At 50.4% G+C, this 22,212-nt stretch overlaps 1 long non-coding RNA gene across 1 annotated transcript; it reads right to left on the reverse strand.

The window, feature by feature from the left end:
• Positions 1 to 4,297: 4,297 nt before the first annotated feature.
• LOC135178629 (uncharacterized) lies at positions 4,298 to 5,268 on the reverse strand. The gene is made up of 3 exons (XR_010303652.1): positions 5,086 to 5,268; positions 4,672 to 4,773; positions 4,298 to 4,380 (listed from the first exon to the last, which is right to left on the reverse strand). It is a non-coding gene; the product is annotated as an uncharacterized LOC135178629 (long non-coding RNA).
• Positions 5,269 to 22,212: the final 16,944 nt, after the last annotated feature.

Below are 22,212 nucleotides of genomic sequence, written 5' to 3' on the forward strand. Positions count from 1 at the left end.
CACTATTCAGCAGTGAGATCAACCATTGTGATATTCACTGTTCCGTGACCAAGCCACTGATGCCTTGAACCAACAGACCCACAGACCAGTTTGCTATGGAGACAAAGTCCCAGTTGTGTATGGTCTTGTGCCTCTGTCAGCACACAGCCACTGCAGCTCAGAGCTCCAGTCCACAATGTCCCATCTTGCCATCCCATCTGCTGCTCATCATAAGGGGCCCTCTGCCTTCCCTCCTGTGGAGCAGTACACTCCTACCACCTGGACCTTCAACCAGAGCACCCCAGAGGCTAACTGTGGGGCAATCCCAGTCCATGGACCCACCAGCATCCTTCCAAGTGATCCACAGGTATTAGGCCATGGATCCTCAGGCAAGTTATGAAAAGGAGCCAAAAGCAGGGTGAGGAGTCAGCATACGTCCTTTGAGAGTGAAGCAATATACCTGTGGTGTCAGCTTTGAGACATCCCAGCAGCCACTTGCAGAAACTGGTATCCCAAAGCTGCCCCAGGATGCTGTTGCTCTCAGAGACACCTCCTACCCTCAAGATTAAAGGAGAAGGGCTCTAGCAAGTTTGTGAGAGTCCAAGGAAAAGCTCCTGCAGGGACCTGCCCTCTCACAGAGCCTTTGCCAGTGGAATGTAGGTGTCTTTTGCTACGCTGAGGTCTTTCATATTCTCAGTGGATGAATGCAGCAACTCGCAGGACCAAGCAGCAAAGTGTTTTCCTGGTCTCCACAACAGGCATTTCAAAGAGACAAACTGCTCCAAGTGCCTCTCCCTACACTCTCCTTCTCCCAGTGTCCTCAGGTCTGTGCTCTCCATGGTCTGTGTGACACAGGCCTGCAGCAGAAGGGCTCCTACCTTCTTGACAAAAACGAATGGGAACCTTGTAGATGCTGCTGGACACTGGGAAGCCCCAGGGAAATGCAGGAATTCCTTGTCCTGGCTTTCTGCACACCAAAAATCCCACCTCTTTGAACAAAGGAAGCTCAAGGGTGGTAACCCCGATGCCCCAGTTAACCCAAACCTTGCTCCTGGCACCCACATTTGCAGGGAGAGGCCTCCCTGCCTTGTCTCTGAACGGCCACCCGGCAGAACTATCTGCCCATCGTAATTCATGAACAGGCCTCCAATGGCCGTGGCTTGGAAGAGGAGGTTGGCTCAGACACGATTATCCCTTTCACCAGCTTAAGTTAGAAGTGCAGACAATAGACACACAGACCAATAGATGCACTCTGACCTTGATGTTTCAGACCACCAGGCTGTTAAACAAGAGGCAGGACCCCTGTGGTCATGGGAATCTCCAGCATGTGTTTAAAACTGTAACTCTGTATTTATTGGTGCACTTCAACTAAGCTATCTTTAACATTTTCCTGATGCACATCTATTTGCAGAATGTTCTGCACTCTGTGCAGCACAAGGGTCTACCCATGCAGGGTGAGACAGAGAGACCTCCTCCAGCACTCTGTGATGACCAGTTAGCAGCTGTTGTTGAAGCTTTTCACGTGTTGCCCCTGCTCCTTTAAGTTCAGCTGTCAAATTAAAACATACTACTGAGCCTGCTCCTGCTAGGAGCAGGTACAGCTGTGCCCTATGGAGGACAACAGATTTGGCCCAGGGCTCCAGTTCCGGGCTGTTCTGCTTAAAAGCAGTGAAGTGGTTCCTGATGGCTGGGAGCAGCTGAACTGTTGATTCATGTGCTGCACAGAAATCATCTTAAACAGCCAGCTTCACTCTGTACAGCTCCTCCTCTGCACAGCAGAATAGGACTCAGACTGGGACAAACTGAGTTTGAAGGGCAACTTTTCCAGGCAGATGGAAGTCCTGATACCTGATTTCTGAAAGAGCCATCAAAATTGTGCAAACAGGCAAGAAGGTCCTTTAGGATCATCTAGCTGACCAATCTGCCAAGTTATCTGTCTTTAAAACGAGACACTTCAGATGTCTGCTATGTGCTGATGACTTTTAATAGCAGAGAATAAAGGCAGCCCTAAAAACTAAAATTCATATCCAGACAATGCAAGCTGGTAGTTAATGATTACAATATGTGACACTTCAAACACACCAAGCTGATGACATTTAGCTGATTTTTCTCTTTCCCTGGATTCTGCTAAGCAGGTTGGCAAAAGAAGAACCCCAGCTGATGCTAACAAGTTTAACACAACCTTGAAGTGAATGACATGCAAAAGCTCGAAGCCTGACTCAGATATTAGTTAAATCATTTATTTCTAGGCTTTAAAAAAGAAGAAGAAGAAGAAAACCCCCCGGTGCCCTGAAGTCACGATCAGCATGATCCTCTATTGAAGTCCTGCAAAGCGTTCAAGGGACGGCCCTGGTGATTTGGCCCAAGGCAAAGGAGGCGCTGAGCGGCTGCGAGCAGCGCAGAGAAGAGAGAGGCTCCCCGTGCGAGGAGATGAATTTGTCAGGGCTTCTGCCACGGGGGGCACGATTGTTAGTGGCCCCCTTCTTCTGGCGGCCACGCCAAACCCCTCCCTGACGTAAGCACTAGTTGTCACATCCAGTATTTGCACGCTTTGATAACAGGGAGATTGTCAGGATCCCAGCAGGGAAGTTGCAGCAGAACTACGACTTTCAGAAGCCAGCTGTGCATGGCCCTACTCACTTCATCTAAGATGTCTTCAAAAAAATAAAACTAAGCCTTGCTTACAGAAAAAGAAATTCCCCTCCCCAGAAGAAGAAAGGAAAGAAGGCCTACTGGACAAGAGGAGGAGGAAAACCACTTCCTGAAGAAATTATTTTTCCATGAGTTTAAACTTCTTTTTGTTGCCAAAAGCACCTCGGTCAGTGCAAGCAAGAAATCCTGCCAAGGGAAGAGCAGGTCTTAAATCAGAGAATTACCTTTGAGAGCTGCATTGATTGCACTGACATCGCTGAAAGAGTCTGGGGGCTTTTCTCACCCACCTTTGTGCCTAACATAAGCATTCCGCAGCTCAAATGAGGTGGGCCTTAATGTGATTTTTGGCAAGAATGCTGCTATTGTTGAAGCCTACAAAATCTGTATTTCTTGGGGGCTTGGCAAACTTGCTCCTTTGTCCACATGAGATAATGCCTTTAAAGAGAAAGAGAAAGGAAAACAAAGGGAAATCCCAAGAAGTCTGCTGCCTCTTCCCTCCTGCCCTTTATCCCTATTTCAGACTATGTCACCCTGACTTAGCAAGGCTGAGGGACTTTGAAACACTCGTGAAAAAGCCCTGCTAGGGTGAAGGCTGCGGGCTGAGCCCTCGTGGGACAAGAAGCCAAACCTCTTCCCTAAACATCAGGAGGGCTGCCCAGTAACCTGCAGCAGCTGAAGGCTGTGCTGTGGCTCCTCGGGCAGGCTTCAGACATTTCTTCAGTGCTTTCTGCTCACTGTGGCCTCCTTTCACACTTTAATTAGATTTCTTTGTGAAGTCCTCTGAACGGAAATGTTTTCCCCAGAGCTATATCCCGCAGTGCAGGTGAGCCCTAGACATCAGGCACTTGCTCTGAGTTCAGGAACTTTCTTTCTGTCAATGGACTACACTGAGATGTGCTGCTCCTTAGCGCAGCAGAGGGGGAGAAAGGATCAGAGTCCAAGACAGCCTTCCACCAGGACGCTGAGTGATGACACACCAGTCAAGCCAGCCATCACTCTCTGCACTCTCTGGCTGACTGTTGTCCCCGCAGCTCTTCAGCATAACTAAGCTCACCAAGAGCACCTCACACAGCCAGACGTGCAGGGCAGTGAATTCCAAGCTTTGCTCTGAGCAGGGAGTGCTCATGATGAGATCTGCGTTCTGACCCTTTGCAGGGAAGACAAAAAGACTCTTGGGCTGTCAGCAGAGCTCCACTCACTGAGCCCCCTCAGTTTCTTCCCCACTGCAGAGCAGAAAGCAGATTTCACAAGATAAGGGCCCATAGTCTGCTCCACTCCTTGTCCATGTTGTAACCTGCAGGCAGCCAAATCGCTGCCTTACCCACAAGGCTCTGGAGACCAAATGTCTCTCTGTGCTTTTGGCCCTTGCAGGCTGCCAGAGAGCAGCTAGAAGGCAGGCACAGGCACCTCTCTGGTTTCCAAGTGAAAAAAGGCACATGTCTTTTCACTGGCTTGTGCCCTGCAGTTACTCATATGGCAAGAGCAAAATGAATAGAAATTCCCAACAGGGGAAATGCCATCCCTGACTCACGGTTGCAGTGCAGTAATGTCTGAGCAGGGACAACTACAGAAGATGATGCGCAGAGCAAGAGCAAGAGGAGTGCCAGACAGAGCTACAGCCCCAGGCAAGAGCCCCTCGAAAGATGTTTCCTTGAAGGTAACATGAAGCTGCTGAGGGAGTGGCCATCCGTAAGAGAAACGAGCAGCAGTGAGCATCAATGAGCAGCGACGTTGGATAACTCAAGACTCCTAAGATGAATAGGAAAGGCAGGTCATACCCTCCCTTCTGCCAGGCCCTCCTCCAGAGAGGTCTGACGAGCAGATCACAATGCTAACAATCAACCATTTCCTCCCACTGACCCATCCCATCTCACCACTTTGTTGTCAGAAGACAACAAAAAGACAAGAAAAATTTCTGTCGAAATACTTTCAGGTACACCCTGTAATTCCAGCAGGGCAGAGACAGACATTGACTTCTTCTAACCCACAGCAACACAGCCTGACTGCTCAAAAAAGCTGCCAGTTAAGCTGCACACTCACCTGGCTGTGCCTTTGTCACTCCCACGCTTGGGCCAGCCAGTGAATTTTTGGTTTGCACACATAAAGCTATTCCTTTGTTTCATCTTGTGCTCAATTACCCATCTGTAGCAAAAGAAATCAGAAGCACATCCAGAGCATACATATTTGCAATAGCAAGAGCCCCACTGCAGCAATAGCTTCTTTCACTAAGCCAGCCTGAGGTGCAGCTCCAGAGTGCTGGGATGAAGGAGCTGACAAGAGGGAAATGTGTTTGTAAATGCACACACAGCCAGCCACACAAACCGGTGCACATGCTGCCAGAGGAAAGAAATGCTCGGAGCAGCAAGCTCCCTTGCAATGGGCAGCTAAGCACCAACAGCACACAGCCATTAAAGGCAGATCTTTGGGTCTGAATTGTTGATTTCTGCATGATACCTTCTGCTGGTGTTTGGCTCTTCTGGGCCTCCATTCCTGTAAGACAGCAGAAATCAGGTGTCTCATCCACTGCACTCAAGCCCGTATCAAAGCACGGAACTTGTCAAAATGTCAGTCCTTCTGCTACTTCATCTGCTGCTTCCTTGCAGGTGAAAGCACTCCACAGGCTTTATTAGCATGCCACCAGCTGCTGGGGGAAGAAAAACATACAAGACAATAGTGAGAAGCACCTTCAGGCCTCCTGGAGGGAAAAGCTGCCCCAGCAGCCAGCACTCAGCTGAGTGGGCACAGCTTGAGCTTCCTGACAGCTTCATCTCTCTCTCATCGCTGGGCCTGAGCTCTGGACTGCTGATGTGCCACTGGCTCACCCCTCAGAGCTAACAGGTGACATCACCTTGCCCTTCAGAAGATTCCTGCTACCAGCAGAGCACAAAGCAGGAATCAAAGGGGCAGAAGACAAGGAACAAACCCAATCTTTAGTCTGAAACTTGGGACTTGCACAGATAGAGGCCTGGAGTGGCTCCCTGGTTGTTCTCCCCTTGGCCACTCAAGTGGACAGGCACCTTGCTGGAGCTGCCCAGCTGGGCAGGGCAGCACTGCCAGTCCTGCCCACCACCCAGGGCTACCCTCCAGCTAGCTGAGCTGTTCCTTTGAGAGGGGCAGTATGGGACAGAGCAGGAGAGGGGGAAGGGGGGGAAGCTTTTCTTTACACTTGTGCTGTTCTGAATGTGGACCATCTGTGCCCCCAGCTGGAGTGCTGGAGATGGTCTGGCACTTGAACCACACCATATTTACAGATCTAAACACAAATGGCTACTGCCTGATTGTTTCATGATTCATTAGTCAGACAAGCTCTCCTCTCCCGCCAGCACAGCTGTTACAGAGTAAACCTTTGTCACTTAATAGGCCTGATTATTACTTTCCATCAAAGGTATTGATCTGTGTCATCTCTACTTAAGGGAAAAGGGGAGAAGAGAAAAGGGGACCAAAATGTGTCAGGAAAACAAGGAAGGGGGGGAAGGATTAAAAAACAATGGCACTGGTGTGGTGACTGGAGACACTGGTCAATAGGTCTCCTCTGCCCTGGATGCACTGTGCTCATGTACTCACCACACTGACCAGGGTACTGCTGGAGATGAAACGTCTCCCACAGCACGTCCCTTGCACTGCAGCAGCCTGCTGCAGCCACACACACACCAGTGCCCAGCCACGGGCTCACTGAGCCCATGCAGGGTGCTAGAAACACAGCAGTGAAGTTCTGCAAGAGTAGGAACACAGCTTCACCTCTCAGTGCATGGGATTAGATGAAGAGATTGGTAGCCAGGCTTCAGAGAACCATTCAGGGCTAAGGCCCTGTGCCTATCCCAGTTTACACCAGAGGAGGAGCTGGCCTGTTGGATGCTCTGAGTGCTGCGTTCAGTTCCCTCTCCCAGCTCAGGAACAGTTTCAGGAATAACCCCAAATTCACAGCTGCTCAACTACCCCAGAACATGTTCTTTTGGAGTGAAATCCACTCCCCTTGTTCCAAGCCTCAACAGCTTTAGCACAGGGCAAGGAATCACCTTGCAAGGATTGCCTCAATCTTCCCCTGCTTCCAAAAGCTTCCTTTCCCCCACACCAATCCCCTTCAAGAGCAGCCTGTGAGAGGAGATTTTCCTAAGCCAAGGGTGTGTTTCCACAGCAAAAAGGTCAACAAGGTCTTCTACAGGGAACACCAGGCACTGAAGGTAAACCAGTGAAAGAGCAGAACACCCAGCAGCAGTGTGAAAGCCCTGCTGAAAGCCCTTTGCTCCACCCAAGGGAAGCCTGCCCCCGGGGCACAGCAGCCAAGTCCAGCTGAGGTTCTACAGTGGCAGTGGCCAAGGAAGAAACCAACCCTCTCATGAGAAGCAGTGTCAAGTCTCCCTTTACAGCCCAGCACCCATCCAAAGCTCTGAAGCAGACCAAAGCACACATGCTTCATGCCTACACCTGTGCCCCTAAGGAGCCCTGTCCCCTCCTGTTGCCCCCAGCCCACTGAGATCCCCCTTCCACCCACCTGTTCCCATGTCTTGAGGCATATGCCTGAGGAAAGAAAAATGAGAAGATGGCAGCAGATGACACCAAGCAAGAGCTGTGGCACAGGCAGACCACAGGAAGTGCTGCTTGGCAGTGCTGGCTGTGCCCAGTTCCCTGCCAAGGAGCGGCAGGGTCTGCGCGCCAGCAAGCAGCCCCTCAGCTGGCAGGCAAGGTAGTGGCCACGGAAGGTGGAGGAGCAGAAGGGAGCTGTCAAACCCAGAGACAGGCTTGCTCTCTCTTCCTGCACTACAACAGATAGCAGGGGCAGGGGGTGTGAGGAACAGAGAGATGCCAGACATTTGGGCTGAGCCCCTTTACCTTCCTGATGCAGCAAAGAAGAAAGCTGCTGAGGCAGTGGTGAGAGAGAGCCCACACACTGGGACAATGTCTTCGAGCTTAGGCTGTGAGCAGAAACACTCCTGCTTGTGAGCTGTCTTGGGATGCCAAAGGGGACGTTTTGTAGTCTGAGCCTGTCAGGAACAACCCTGCAGCAGGCAGGTCTTTGCCACTGCTGATGCTTCGCCTTCTTCCCTTGGAGGTAATGTTTGATTCTGGTGGTTGGTGACAAGGCTGGAGCAGGCAGGTGGCGACGAGGCTAGAGCAAGAAGCCAGCAAGGGAGAGAAAAACACACCAAAAAAGGGGACAAACTCTCAAACTGTCCAAGTGGCTCTCAAATAAAGCCTGAGCTTTTCCAAATCTGACCTTTCTGGGAGTGGAGCTTTGTTACCGGTTCCCAGAAACGGGTTATCCTTGGGATGGAACTGCTGCTGCTCAGCTTCACTGTCCTGTGTGACAAGGTGCTGCTGAGACATGCCAGATTCATTTTTCCTCCTGTTTTCACTGCTGCAAATCAGGAACTGTTGCATAACATCACCCCTGCCATTGGTTCAGCCCAGTAAGGCCCCAGGTAGATGCGTGACCAGCAACAATTCAGAGGGAAAACTTTTTGCTGTGACATCTTTCCTCCTAAGCCAATGGGCACTGATGGCCCTGGGATTTCCCACCTACTTCCAACACTGAGTTTCTCTCTTCCCCTGTTGTTTAAAATAACCCTCTCTGACAGCCCTGACAGGCACAGGAGGCTTGAGGCACTGAGACACAGCCTAGATATGTGCCAAGAGCATGCCACTGCCTTTCTGAGAGACTCTCAATTGCAGCACTCTCCTCTCACTTGTGCCTCTGTCACTGTGCTCAAGAAAAGCTGCATTAATCCACACCTATATAAAGCAGAGCTTTAATAGGTCAATGACGTCCACTCAACCTGAAGGACCAACCTTACGCAAGTAGTTTCTGATGGGAAAATGTACAGTGCTTGCAGCATCACTGTCCACCCATGAGTGATCATCTGCAGATCTGAAAGAACCTGGAGGACATCCCAACAGAGCTGTCCACAGGGCTGCTTTACTAAGCAGAGAGTTCTTCTGACCAGCTGTAATGGAAGGCAGGGGAGGCAGCTGCCTGGAGAAGCAGAAGTGCTTCTTGACTCTGGGTTTCACCACTGGCTGCAGCCTGAAGAAAGGGTCACCTGTCTTCCACTTAATTCACACAACAGGTGTTTCCATGCCAGATCTGAATGGAACCATAGAAGTCCTTGTGGCTAGTGAGGAGAGGGTAAAGCAGAAGCAAAGAAGTCTCATTTCACCTTCAGCTCCTGGCTGTGGCAGAAGGATGGTGAGGTGGCTGCAAGTCCATGGGAGTCATCCTCACATTTCCCATCTAAATGGTTGTGGTTTAAAGCACAGCAGACCCTCGCTAGGCTCCTTTGGCAAGCCCTGTGGAGCACTGCACCTTACAGCTGAACTGTGTCAGCCAGAGACACCTTGCCTGGCAGGGCAGGCAGGGAAAGGCAGAAGAAAAAGGGAAAGCTGCAGGTCAAACGATTGATTACAGCTCTGAGTTACAGGGGGCTATTGATTTTTCATTACGCACCATGTACTGCTGTAAAGCGGAAAAAAGTAATTCATTGATCAGAGCTGAGGGCCATGTTCACTTATTGGCTTCCTGCCACATCCCATTATTCCCAGTTCTAAATGTATATTGAAGTCAGTTCATCCTAATCATTGCCTCCTGTCACCAGAAATGTCTCTCAGTAACTATTAGTTTAATCACCCCTTTCCTCCGACGGTAATGAGTGATAATGCCCAGCGTTATGGCAGACCCATGAATATTATTCATTGGGTTACAGCCTTGCCTTTCACAATGCCACACTTAAGCATCTCTCAGCATTGCCATTACAAAGCCCCCAGGCCCGGGACTTTATAAATCACTCCTCAAAATTTGCTGCTGGCAGGAACGAGGAGCAGAGGGTGCCTTGGTTCTGGAGAGAACGTTGCTGGAACTGCTCCCTGCAAAAGCTTTCTGGCCACAGTTTAGCTGCAGTGAATGAGTGCTGGAGAAGAAAAGGGGGAGAAAGAGGAGGAACTCTGCCAGCTCAAGCTGCTTTTTCCAATTGATTAAAATGCCATCATCTCAAAAACAGGATGATCTTGCTGCTAGGCTGGATGGTGATTTAGGAGACAGGGATCCTCTGCCTAAGGATGACAGACACAACCAGCACCTCTGTAGCACCGTGCCCACAGCGACATCTCCCATCTCACAATGTCTTCTCTGAAGCCTTCTGACTCCTGCAGGATGCTTTTCTCTGCACTGCCTGCTGGCTCCCACATAAGAAACCCTACATTTTGAGGAAGCTGCTTGCTGGAGGGCCAAGTGCTGAAATCCTCAGATTTTATGTAGCACCTGCTTAGCTCAAACCATGGCCTGAGGACAACAGCAGGCACAGCTTTAGTCTGAGGTTTGTGTCTGAGTCCAGAATCCAGCCTGGAGGGCTAGAGGGAGACCGGTTAAATTTAGTGTTTACACTCACACCTACTGGAAACTCTTCTCCTTGCAGTGACAAGCCATCAAGTTGTCACTGAAACTACACGTCCTAAAGCTGACAGCAAGCTCTGACCCATTACTTTCAAAACTCTGAGCTGAGAAAGATCTGCTGAGCTGGACAGTTGCTTTCAGAGCAGCAAAGGCAGACATTGCAGGATGTGAAATGATGCTGTGATGACGGAAGATAAACAAGCAAATGAAGCAAACAGAAACTGACTCCTAACTGCTCCCAGCAGCACAGAACCAGGGATGAAATACTGAACAGTGACCACAAGGACTACTTTTATAATAACACCCAGATTAGATTTTTCAAATGCACCTTTCTGCACTGAAAACAAACCCTGAACCCCCAAAAGTTGTGATTTGAAAGAAGTGAAAGAGAACAAGAAGTAACAGGGAATATAAAGTGTCCATATATTCTTCGGCTACTTGAGGACTTTCTACTCGTGTTAACCTCATCAATGGTTATAAAGATGTGCAGAGTGAGTGCCAGGAGGCTGGAGCCAGGCTCTGCTGGGTGATGCCCGATAACATGACAAGGGGCAATGGGTGGAAGCTGAGGCACAGGAAGTTTCATGTAAACATAAGAGGGATTTTTTTCACTGTGAGGTTGACAGAACACTGGAATAGGCTGCCCAGGGGGACTGTGGAGTCTCCCTCTCTGGAGGTGTTTAAGACCTGCCTGGTCAAGATGTGTTGCTGTGTGATTTGGTAGAGGTGATCCTGCTCTGGCAGGGAGCTTGGACTGGATGATCTTTTTAGGTCCCTTCCGGTTCCTGGCATTCTGTGACTTTGTCCTAGTTTTCCAGATGCCCAAAGTGCATCTCTGATATGGCACAGTATGAGCTTTAGCTTTGCTCTGGCTGTTTGAAAGAGAGAGTGAACACCCTATGTTCTGTAGGGAGCACAGGAGTGCTAACAGAGCAGGCAAGGTACAAGCACATGTGCCCAGTGCCGTAAATACAGGACAGATCTATCTGGTCCTGTCTGTGAAAGCACTCTGAAAAGAAAGATCTGTATTAGGAGGAAATAAGGGAACAAAACAGATGAGCACCAAAATGTAACTAGGCAGAATTTGTGTCAGAGATAGCCTGTTCCAGTACCCACACACTGACAGTGTCAGCAATGACTCTGGCTCTGTCACCCTGCAGGTATGGTCCAAACTACTGAGTCCAGGCTCAAGCTCATAGAGTGCTGGAAGAACTTACCAGACAGCTCAGCTCCCTGCACAGTCTGTCTTTACACACCAGCCAGGTTTTGTCTTCACCACTAAAATTGCAACTGGTTGCTTCTACTGCTTAATCCTGAGGTGCAGGTGCTGCCCTTCCCATCAGCATTCCATTACCACCATGTCCACCACCCACATTCACTGCTGGCATGAACAAGAGAGCCAAGGCAAGTGTGACCCACTGTTCCACCTGCCTCAGGGAAGGGGCTCTGAGGGACAGACTCATGGGTCAAAGCACTGCAGTCCCACCTCACCCACTCAAGGAGACAGGGAACCTAGGAATGCGAATATTAGCATGAGACACCTAAGAGAGTTCTCTTTCTCAGCATGAGTCTCTGGGCCCTCCAGCCCTGCTGCAAAGCAAGCTCCAGCTACAGGCAGGAAGAAGCTAACTCCTGCCCTTACCTACGCTGTCTTGCACATCTCTTGCAGCACGTTCCAATACATTGCCTCTCCCTGAAGCCAATCTCCTGCTGAAGCTCTTCACAGCTTGTTGTGAAGGAGATGATGAAGCCTGCTCATTTCTGCCTTTTAGTCCAGAGTCTGTGCTTTAGAGGTCAAGTGGGGCTCAAGAGTGACCATCTGGACAGAAAAGAAAAAGCAAACGCCAGCCATAAACCTGCTTTTGTGCAATAGGCTCTGCAAAGACAGAAAGAAGGGTGCCACACACAGTGCAGCAGAGGAGGGGCTGACCTCTGCAAATAAATTCTAGTGAGGAGAAGAGCTAAAGGGTGGGTACAGCATGTGGGAATCAGGCAGAGGAGGAATGCAGGGCTGGCAGCTATTAGCCTGAAGGCATCAGGTGAAGCCCAGAGGGAGCTCTGGGCTCCCAGAGGATGCTGCAAGGGTAAGTAACACTTTTCCTTACCAGACACATGCACAAAAGAGCAGCTTATCCATGTCAGGATGTTCCATGACTCCTATCATCCAGTAAGCACTTTGCCGTCTCTGCTGTGTCTGCTGTCACAGCTGCTGAGGAGAGAGGAAGACAATTTCAGTGGGTGCAAGCACTGGGCACGTTCCAGTATGGCAAGGAAGACAGTGTCAATCAGGCCCTAGAGTAGGACCCACACTTTCAGAGGCACTTCAGCCTCTATACTCCATAGAAAGCCACTTGAAAGTCAGTGTCCAGATATGTCTGAGGACCTGGAGTTCAATGATCAACCCAGGCACGAGCAAGGAGTGTGCAGCACAGCAGAATTACCTCCAGAGCTCTCAGGGAAATCTTACTGTCATTGCTGCTAAGACAAATAGCCCCACCACGGACAGGAGCACCTAGCCCAACGAAAAGTTAGAGAGAGAAGGAGCAAAGCTGCTCCTTTGGCTGCCAGAGCACTCCTGGTCTCCCAGAAAGCCATGTGCCTGCAACAGCCAGGTCATTTAAATGGATTGGTTGGTGCCATTAAATGCACACCCCAGGAACAGAGCCCTCCCTGGCAAGACCTGGCTTTTCCTCTAATATCCTTACTCTCTGCCAAATGGACAGGGTTGATGTAACATCATTTGCAAAGGACAGCCATCCTCTGCAGAGCTGCAGCAAACAGCCCTTCTCCCCCGCCAGGGTGGAGCACACATCCTGGGCTAATAAAGCTTTCATTTCATGCTTCAGCACACCTGATGCTTGGACTGAACAACAGCTCCCACCTAGCTACCAGTATCCCCGTGTTTTATTCCCACTTTTAACGTCTATCCCAATTTCCCATGGGACAGAAAAACCAAAACCCATTCAGACTCTGTACCTGACACTGCTCTGGTTAACTTCTGGGTCTGCTGTAGCCACTGACAGCTTTTAAGACAGCTAAGCTCTTGCAAGTGTCATGAAAACAGGAGAGAGCAAACATCTCACTCCAGTCTATAGCACACCTTCAGTGTTGCCCCCTGCTCTCTCAGCTGGCTGATTCTTGCTGAGTGCCTCCTCATCAGTACCTGGATTGATCTGTCAGAATCCAGGAGGATGCAGTCTCATGAAATATGGGTGCACTTGTCAAAAGCATGGCCTAAACAGTTACAGTGCTGTAAATACAAAGCAAACAGCTGCTGTAGCTTACAGTTCAAGGTAAGGCAGAAGAGCTGAGGTGAATTGTTGCAGCCTGCTAGCAACATAAAGCACAGCCTGATATATTGCTGTGAGCCCTAAGCACTTCACATCTGTCTTGGCACTGTTGTGAATTTGACACTCATCAATCAGCTCAAAGTATAAAATACAGCTGGTGAGGGGAAGCACTGCCCTTCATCAGAGAGCATGTTCCTGCAGCAGAGCAAGAAGAGACCAGTGTCTGTCAAGGCAGCATTAAAGGATCCAGGCCATGAAGCACAAGGCAGATGTGCTGATCTGTTCCACAGGAAAATGCCCAGCAAGACAAGTCTCCATCCTGCTGGGTGCTCTTGCTCTCCTATCACCTCAGCACCAATCTAAAGAGAACTGCTTGCCATTTTCCAGGTTTGCACACACTCACTCTGCGCTCACATACCAGGCCGTGCTACACCAGGATCTTCCAGGTGCTGCCTCACTGCAGCACTTCATGCTCAGTGATGGTCCTCACTTGAACCAGCTGAACCTCACTGTGCCCATCTCCTCTGACATAAAACATCACTGCCCACTCCTCATCTGCTCACTTCTGAACAGGCCTGATTAGATTGTCCTTGCTGAGAAAGCCAGCAGATCTGTGCACTCCTCGAACTGGGGCAGCTCTGGAGGCTCAGCTGACAGCCAGACACTGCAGACCAGTGGCACAAGCCACAGTCAACACCCACTCCTGTCCTGCCATGACAAAATCCTTCCACTCAGGTCTAACTTAGGGTACCTCCACGATTCTGTTGAGGTCACTGGTGGCATCCACATCAGTGAGGGGTACTGCTGGAAAAACAAGGTGGGAAAGAAAAAGCTTCCCTTCCAACATGTACCTGGGCAGAGGACTTGCCTGTGCCTGGGAGCTAGGAAAGATTTGGGGATCTTCTGGTTTAGAGGAACCCAACAAGACTGCATCACTTCATGCTAAAGCCTCAGGGCTCATGTCAGCCCCAAGTGTTCACAGAACTGAGGCTGCAGGTCAGCAGAGCACATCTGTACAGGACCAGCCTCAAGCATGTTAGCCAGTACACTAAAGCCTGGCACACATCTAAGCAGCTGGCTGAACCACCACCTGAGATCCACACAGCTGGAGAACAAGTTGTGACTATGACCACGACCTCTCCATACTCATTCTGCTACAGCACCATCTATTCTGGACACCAATAAGAGGGTTATTGATCCTCATGGATAATCCCAGTTGCCTTACCCAGATTCAAACCTTCAGACACATATTTAGCCCTAGGGAACAAAGGGAGCAGAAGCAGAGCAGAGCCAGGCATTTGTGGCTGTTGGTGGGCACTGAATATTGCCAACCATGCTAAAGCAGGGCAAGCTCCAGCCAGTTTAGCTCAGCCTGCAGGGCACAGCACCGATAGAGAGCTGATGAGAGCAGGCAGGAGCAAGCTGCCGGGGGGAGTGAGCACTCTGCCTTCAATGTCAGCAAATACAGTGCTCAGACTGCTTTGCTCCTGCAGCCAGTGTGTTATTTAACAGACATACATCCCCAAAAGATTGCTCCTGAAGACCTGCAGAGATCTCATCCTCCCTCGTTCAGAGCTTCAGCACAGAAGGGGCAACTTTACGCTTGGGGTCTGCATAAGGAGTGACTGCTTTGGCCTGTCTAGAAAGAGTCCGGATTTGTTCCTCAGACCCTGGGAGCAGAGTTTGCCCATGTGGAAACATTTCCCAGCCTGGATGGTGACAGCAGCCACTTGGGATTTCTTGGGGACACTGAGAGTTTCTCTGTTCAGCCATCCTGCCTTGCATTGTTGCACTTGCATTGTCCTAGACCTGCTCACTGGCCCGCCTCGGTGTCACTCAATGTGTCTCTCATTCCACAGCCTCTCCTCCTCTTCTCCAGGGCTGGACTGCTCTCCATTGTGTGCTCCTGCTGCATATGTTTGTACAACACTAATGTCCCAGAGAAAGGGAAGGGTGAGGGCCCACAGCCTCATAATAGCAGTGCTATGGCAGGAACAAAGCATCCCCAGTGGGGGGGTGGCAGCACAAGTGGCTATCAGAAAGTCACTGCAGAATTCAAGAGGCTGAGCACTTTCAATTACGATTCAAATCTGCTGTTTAGTTCATCATGTTTATTTAGGCATTAAAAGCAATTTTCCAAGCACATGTCTGTCACATTTAGACACAATGGGCTAGCCTGTAATTAGGAAGTATATGACCTCACTGGCTTTAATTGGGAGAAGCCTGCATCCAATCCGTTTAGCAGATGATAGAAGGCAACTGGCATTGGGAGGGAAGTTCGGTGTCAGCTGGTAGCATGCACACAATACCTGCTATAATGGCCCCAAATTCATCATCACCCCCTCTACCATCAGGACTTTGTCAATGGTTTGCTCATCAATTTGCTTGTGTACCAACATAGGAGACCAGGAGACAGATACTGCATCACAGAGAGTGATCACAGATCTGGATTAAAAGGGAGAAAAAAAAAGGGGCAGGAACCCACCTCCCAGGAATGGCAATTTCTGCTTTGGCAAGGGAGCAGAGCAGGCCCAGGGCCAAAGCCAGGTTTGGCCCAGGTGGATATAATTCTCCTAACTTTACACCCACTCATGTTAGGCCAGAACTCAGCCTATGCTACGCTATCCACCTACATATAATGCAGCTTCATGCACAAGGAAAAGATAATGTTTAAGGCTGAAACACCCCAGCAAAAGTCTCTAACAAGGAGAAGTCCATTTGTTGTAGGAAAATGCAGCAAAGAACTAACAGATCTGCTGTGTGTATCCTGCTGCATACAAAGTACTGTTCTGGCCTAGTTCAGACTCATCCCCAGTCCAGCCCCTATTTTGCTGCACATCCTTCCTGGGCTGAGACATTTGAAACCAGCCCAAACGCCCTCACTTGTAAAACCAAAGGTCAACAGCATCCTCCTTCCCTGGACAAGCCTTCAGGTAGGGCATCGGCAGTTTCATCCCTAATTCAGATCAGAAATGGAGGGCAGGCACTCTGAGGGAGGGGAGCCAGCCTCCTGCACACTGCAAGGAAACCTTCAGGGGCTAAGGAAAGCCTGAGCTGTGATGGTAGAAGGGAAGCAGAGCAGTGAGCACAAGAGGGGAACATGCTCTGAAGCAGCCCATAATTTGGCTTGTGGGCACTGGGGATGTAATCCAAAGATCATGGAAAGCCAGGGAGGCTGGCGACGGGGAGCAGTTGTGTACCAGCTTTGCCTTTCACTCTTGTCTTGGATTCAGACCATCTGTCCAGGCCAGACCTCCATTTTCAAGACACTGCCCTGATTCTACTGACCACAGCTGCCCAAGATTTACTGAAGAGAAGGAATCCTTCTGAGGTGCCAGGGGACATGTCATATGCCTGACAGTTATTCTGGCACTTCAGTCTCCTGCTGTACACACTTTGAGCAGTCCTTCAGCACAACATCAAGGCCCAGCCTCCGACAGAGATTGTGCAAGGGAGAGCAGAATATTTACAAAGCTATTTCTGCTTCTGTTCAGTTGGGTATTAAAGCAAGGCTGCTAACTCTGAACCATTAGCACTGTCTCTCAAACAGAAAATTACTTCCACAGGTGACACACATCTGCTGCCCATCACTCAGTGACCCACCAGAAGCTGCCTGTGGTGAGCTGAGTGGCAGGACAGGCTCACAGAGAGATGGGGTCATCATGCTGGTCATGACTTGGAGTGCAGAGTGTAAATGGGTGAGCTGGTAGAAAGAAATGGCTAGTTCCTAATGGGAACATCCTGTGAAAGAACAACTGCTGTCCCAGCAGATTCCACCTCTTGGTTCATCTCTGTCAAACCTGCTAACCGTGTGGTCTTTGGGGCTGGCAAGTTTCACTGGAGCAAGAGAATGTAAGGGAAGTAAGACAAATACTCAGGCACAAGAAAATGCACCAAGCAGAAATAGAGGGCACAGCCTCCCACATAACTAATCTGACTTCTGCTCTTAGCACAAATAATGAGCTCTAGCACCAAGAAACTGGCCTCTTAGAGCCAAAGCACACGCTAGCTGGAGCAAGGCTTCTTGCTCTCTTCTATTTGCAGCTCCCTTCTCCATGCCTATGCCAAAATAACTACTCCTCCATGTGGCTTCTGCTGATCTCCCTTTGCTCTTGGCCTGCTTTAGTTTTCCTCTGGCATCCCAGCTCATTTGGTTCATCCCAGTCACCTATGAAGTCCACCTGAAAGACCTGACAGAGAGGGAGAGCTGAACTGTTTCCTACAGCCAGCCTGCCCTGTACCCAGAGCACAACTGGAGGAGAGACCTCAGCCTCCAGCCACAGCTTTCGGAAGAAAGCTGGGCCAATGAGGGAGAGAGAAGCTGCCTGCTTTCTGTTTCCAGCAAACATAAAACATCATTCCCAATGTGTGTTCCCTACAAAGAGGGGCTGGGGGTGGAATTAATGGCCATGGAGCACATCATGTGCTAGACTGATGGCTTAAATAAGTGAGCACAAATAAAGGGGGAGGTTTATCCCGGTGCCTGCCTGAAAGCAGGGGAGTAGGCGATGGCCTTGAGGCCTCCAGAGCTGTCAGCCCCCTGGCTGTTAGGACTGAGCAGGGCTGGCCACACCGGGGCCTGTGCCAAGCCCATGGGCATGGCACACCCCTCTCCAGAACTCTCAGGCACTGACGGCCAGCGAGGGCAGAGACGGTGCTGGTGGAGGACGAGGGGATGGATGGCAGGGATGGGCCCTGCAGTGCTCAAACGGCTGCCTACTGGCTGGGGCACCCCAGGAGTGTGAGGAGGAGGGGCAGCCGCAGGAAACGCAGTGCCTGGCCTGGCACATGGCTGAAGAGTGGAAGGGAACATCATTTCTTTAAACTCATCTTGCATTCAGCCAGCTGCATATAAATTTCCCTCTATCTCATCAAGCTCTCACTGTTTGGCCTCCTCTGACTGATATTGGCTCATCATACTTAATCTAGGGTGAAATTTCCTCGTCTGAGCTAAATTACTTGCAGCCATCAAGGGAAACGATATTTATTTTTCGTGGGGCTAATGACCTGTCCCCCAGACCCACCCACTGATGGTTATTTACTAGGGCCCAGATGCTTGGGCTCAAAATGAGTGCTAATGTCAGCGGGGGCCATTCCTCATTCAGGTCTCTGATTGAATTGGAGCGATCCCATTGACATTGACTCTGTGACTTTTAAGGCCATTACCCTCAGCACGAGATGAACCTCTCATCATTGCTCCAACACTGACAGCTGATTAGCGACAAATTACAAGCGGGAAGAACCCAAGACTTTGTTGGGTGAGGGAGGGGCAGGGGAAGGATGAGGAGGAGGGCCGAGGAGGAGGTAGGGGAAAGCAGAGTGAGTAGCAAAGAAGGGAAGAGTGGGAGGGGAGAGCTGCATAGAGCAGCTTGTTGGCACTGATACTGCTCCACAGGCTTTTGCCCATAGTCACAAGCTGGAGGGAGTGGTGAAGACAAACACTGACTGCAGGGAGCTTGGATCAGGGCAGGGCTGGGAGGAAAAAGCCTCACTTAGAGTCAGCAGCTGAAGAAAGAATAGCAGGGCCAAACCACAGCAGGGCAGCCAGAGTGCCACCCAGGAGGGCAGATAGACAGCTTTGTAGCTGTGCATCAGCTCTCTCAGCAATCACAGGTCCCAGGAAGGCAGAAAACTCTCCAGGAAAGCAGAAAGCTGCTGCTATGAACTGGCAGCCTCAGAAGTTGAGTGTGACTCTGCTACCGTGTGCACCCTCTATTAGTCCCCTCATCTTGCTGCCTCCATTCCCCTACAAGGAGGATGGGCAAGCAGGAGTGACATGGATCTAGCTGGCACCTCCACATGGCCACCGGCCTCTGGTGCCTGAGATGAGACACCTGCTGCACTGAGCTGATAGCCCTGCCGCACAGCCCTGTGTGCTCGGTGTCCTTAGCAGACAATGCAGCACAAGAACAACCAAAGGCACTGACACAGGGACAGGCTTTGCCAAGCACAGTGCTACCCGTGTCTCTCTTTTCATTGCCATTATATCACTCAGAGATTAAGTTTGGAATGAGTCTGGGCCACACTCACAGTTCTGTTCCTCTCCATGAAATGCTGCCACTCCTGCTGTCAGTCATGGGAGCCAGCCTGTAACAGGCACCTGCCTTCTGTGCCAGCTGCTGCAAGAGAGTGAAGAGCAGGGGTTACTTAAAAGCCGCCAGAGAAAACTCCTTACCTCAAAGAAGTGCTCCCCACTGTGGATACAATTCTGATGATTTGTGAGGCAGACTACACGCCTCTAAGTAAAAGGGAATATTTTTAGTGACACAATGAATATGAATGGAACCATCCTGAAAGACATTACAAGGAGGCTTGTTGCTCTGCAAGCCTGCATAAGCAGGCAGAGGCTCTTTCCAGCTCACAAAACACCAGGCCCATTTACAAGAACAAGTGGCATGAAATACAAAGGCAGAAAGCACTTGCAAGGCTGAACTACCACGGTCAGAACTGCCCTCTCTGCAGTGCAAACTGGCTTCGGGTACTTGGGCAGACAAATGCACTATGCCTAAGTACAGCACTCCTGGCACGCCCCGCGGGCACCTGAGCCCAAGCCGTGACTGCTGTTAGCTTGGAAACTCCAAACGGACCTGCACCAGCAGCCACAGGAGCTCGAATCTCAGCATCTCTCTGAACAGTTGTTGTGACAGCCTGTAGCCACCCCTCCCCTCGCTGCTGCTGCTTTGCAGAGTTGTTTGGCAAGAGCCTGCCCACCCTTCCTGAGGACACCAGCAAGGCAGCTCCCCTGCCCTCCTATCCTTTCTGATCTCGAGTGCTCACAAGGAAGGATGCCCCAGACACCCTGCAAACCTCTCAGGGACGCAGCAATGAACAATGTCTGGGACTGGCTGCACAACTCACTGCCTTTTATGGCCTGCCTAGAACAATGTTAGCACATTTCTGCTGATGCAAGCCTCCAGCCAGGCCATTCCAGCAGATTTAGATACCCCACTGCAGAGCTGACGGCTCTGCCACCAGAGCTGGGGCTGACAAACTGATGCGGCAACTGACTGCAGAGTCCTGGGCAGTGTCCTTCACATGTTGCCAGCCTTGTCCCACCTTCTGTCCAGTGTGTTTAACACTTGATGGCTTCCATGGATGAGCATCAGCCCTTGCAAGCATGCTGGCATTAAAGATATGCTGAGGGACCATCTCCCTCCTCTTGCCAGCCTGGGTCTAACCCTCAAGGGAGGTCCCTGGAGCACCGCTCAGGTTTTAAAAGGTCCTGGTAGCAAAATTTCCCCTTCAGAGACCTCTCCATGAGCTCATCATCCTTACTGAGGTTCTCCTCAGAAAGGAAACTTACACTCCAGCACATTGCTCTTCCTCTTACCCAGTCCCAACCTACACAAAGTGGCTCTTTGGTGTGCAGCAAAGCAGTCTGCTCCTTCAGCACTGCTCAAAGCTGTTTTGAGAGAAACCATCACCAAACCACCACCACACCAGCACCTCAGAACTGTCTAAGGATCCTCCCTCTCCTGCAGCACAACAATGTGTACCTGGAACACTCAACAGAAATAAAAGCTTTCTGTGGAGAACAAACTAGAGTTGATGAGGTTTTTTTTGAAGGGAAAGCAGAAAAAAAAAAAAGGCTAACTGGCAGTCAGTAAGAATATTCAGCAGGTTTGGTGTACAGACACACTTCTCCCAGCTTAGAATCTTAGAATTATATAATCAACCAGCTTGGAAGAGACCTCCAAGATCATCCAGTCCAACCTAGCACCCAACCCCTTGAACACCTCCAGGGGTGACAACTCCACCACCTCCCTAGGCAGCCCATTCCAATGCAAATCACTTTGCCAACAACTTCATCCTAACATCCAGCCTAGACCTCCCCTGCCACAGCCTGAGACTATGTCCCCTTGTTCTGTTGCTGGCTGCCTGGGAGAAGAGACCAACCCCCTCCTGACTACAGCCTCCCTTCAGGTAGTTGTAGACAGCAACGAGGTCTGCCCTGAGCCTCCTCTTCTCCAGGCTAAACACCCCCAGCTCCCTCAGCCTCTCCTTGTCACCTTTCTCTGGCCACGTTCCAGTACCTCAACATCTCTCTTAACTTGAGGGGCCCAGAACTGGACACAATACTCAAGGTGTGGCCTGACCAGTGTTGAGTATGTAGGAAGAATAACCTCCCTTGTCCTGCTGGTCACACTGTTCTGATACAGGCCAGGACGCATTGGCTTTCTTGGCCACCTGGGCACACTGCTGGTTCCTGTTCAGCTGCTATTTACCAGTATCCCCAGGTCCCTTTCTTTTCTTCCTGGCTGCTCTCCAGCCACTCTGTCCCCAGCCTGTTGCAGTGCTTGAGGTTGTTGTTCAGACTGTCTTTCCCTAAGAACTGGACAGAAACAGTAATTTTTCCCTTCAGAATTAATTTCTCCCCTAAGTGTAGGTTTGTGAAAGCTTTGACATCTTCTAGAATGGAAAAGACATCTAAGGAACTAAAGCAAATCTGGCTGTCACTTGGCCCAACAAAACACAAGGTACTCACTAAAGAGCACACACCACCTGGCAATCAAATCTCAGAGCAAACAGGTATTGTAAAAGTCTTGCATCACCCCTGGCAAAAAAAACCACCACAAACTAACCAGAAGAGGTTTCTTGCAGCACACTGAAAGAGCAGAACGAAGCCTGCTAGTCCTGGGTGGTTTGAGCTAAGCTGACAGGTAACCGTAGCCTGCTTTCTGGCTGCTGAGCAGCAGCAGGGAGGGAAAGCTGCTGGAGTGCCCGAGTGCCAGTGCGAGCTGCACAGTTGCTGGGGTGGGCCTGCGAGAGCAGGCATGCAAACAGGCTAATGTGCCCCTTTCCAGCCTGATTGGTCAATTTGGATGACATATTTTGGGCATCTCTGTTCACTCAGTGACTGCAACTTGTCCACCGTCCACAAATCCCCATCTGCATCTACAGATGGCC

Source organism: Pogoniulus pusillus, chromosome 10 (assembly GCF_015220805.1).
Source record: "Pogoniulus pusillus isolate bPogPus1 chromosome 10, bPogPus1.pri, whole genome shotgun sequence".
NCBI classification, from domain to species: domain Eukaryota; kingdom Metazoa; phylum Chordata; class Aves; order Piciformes; family Lybiidae; genus Pogoniulus; species Pogoniulus pusillus.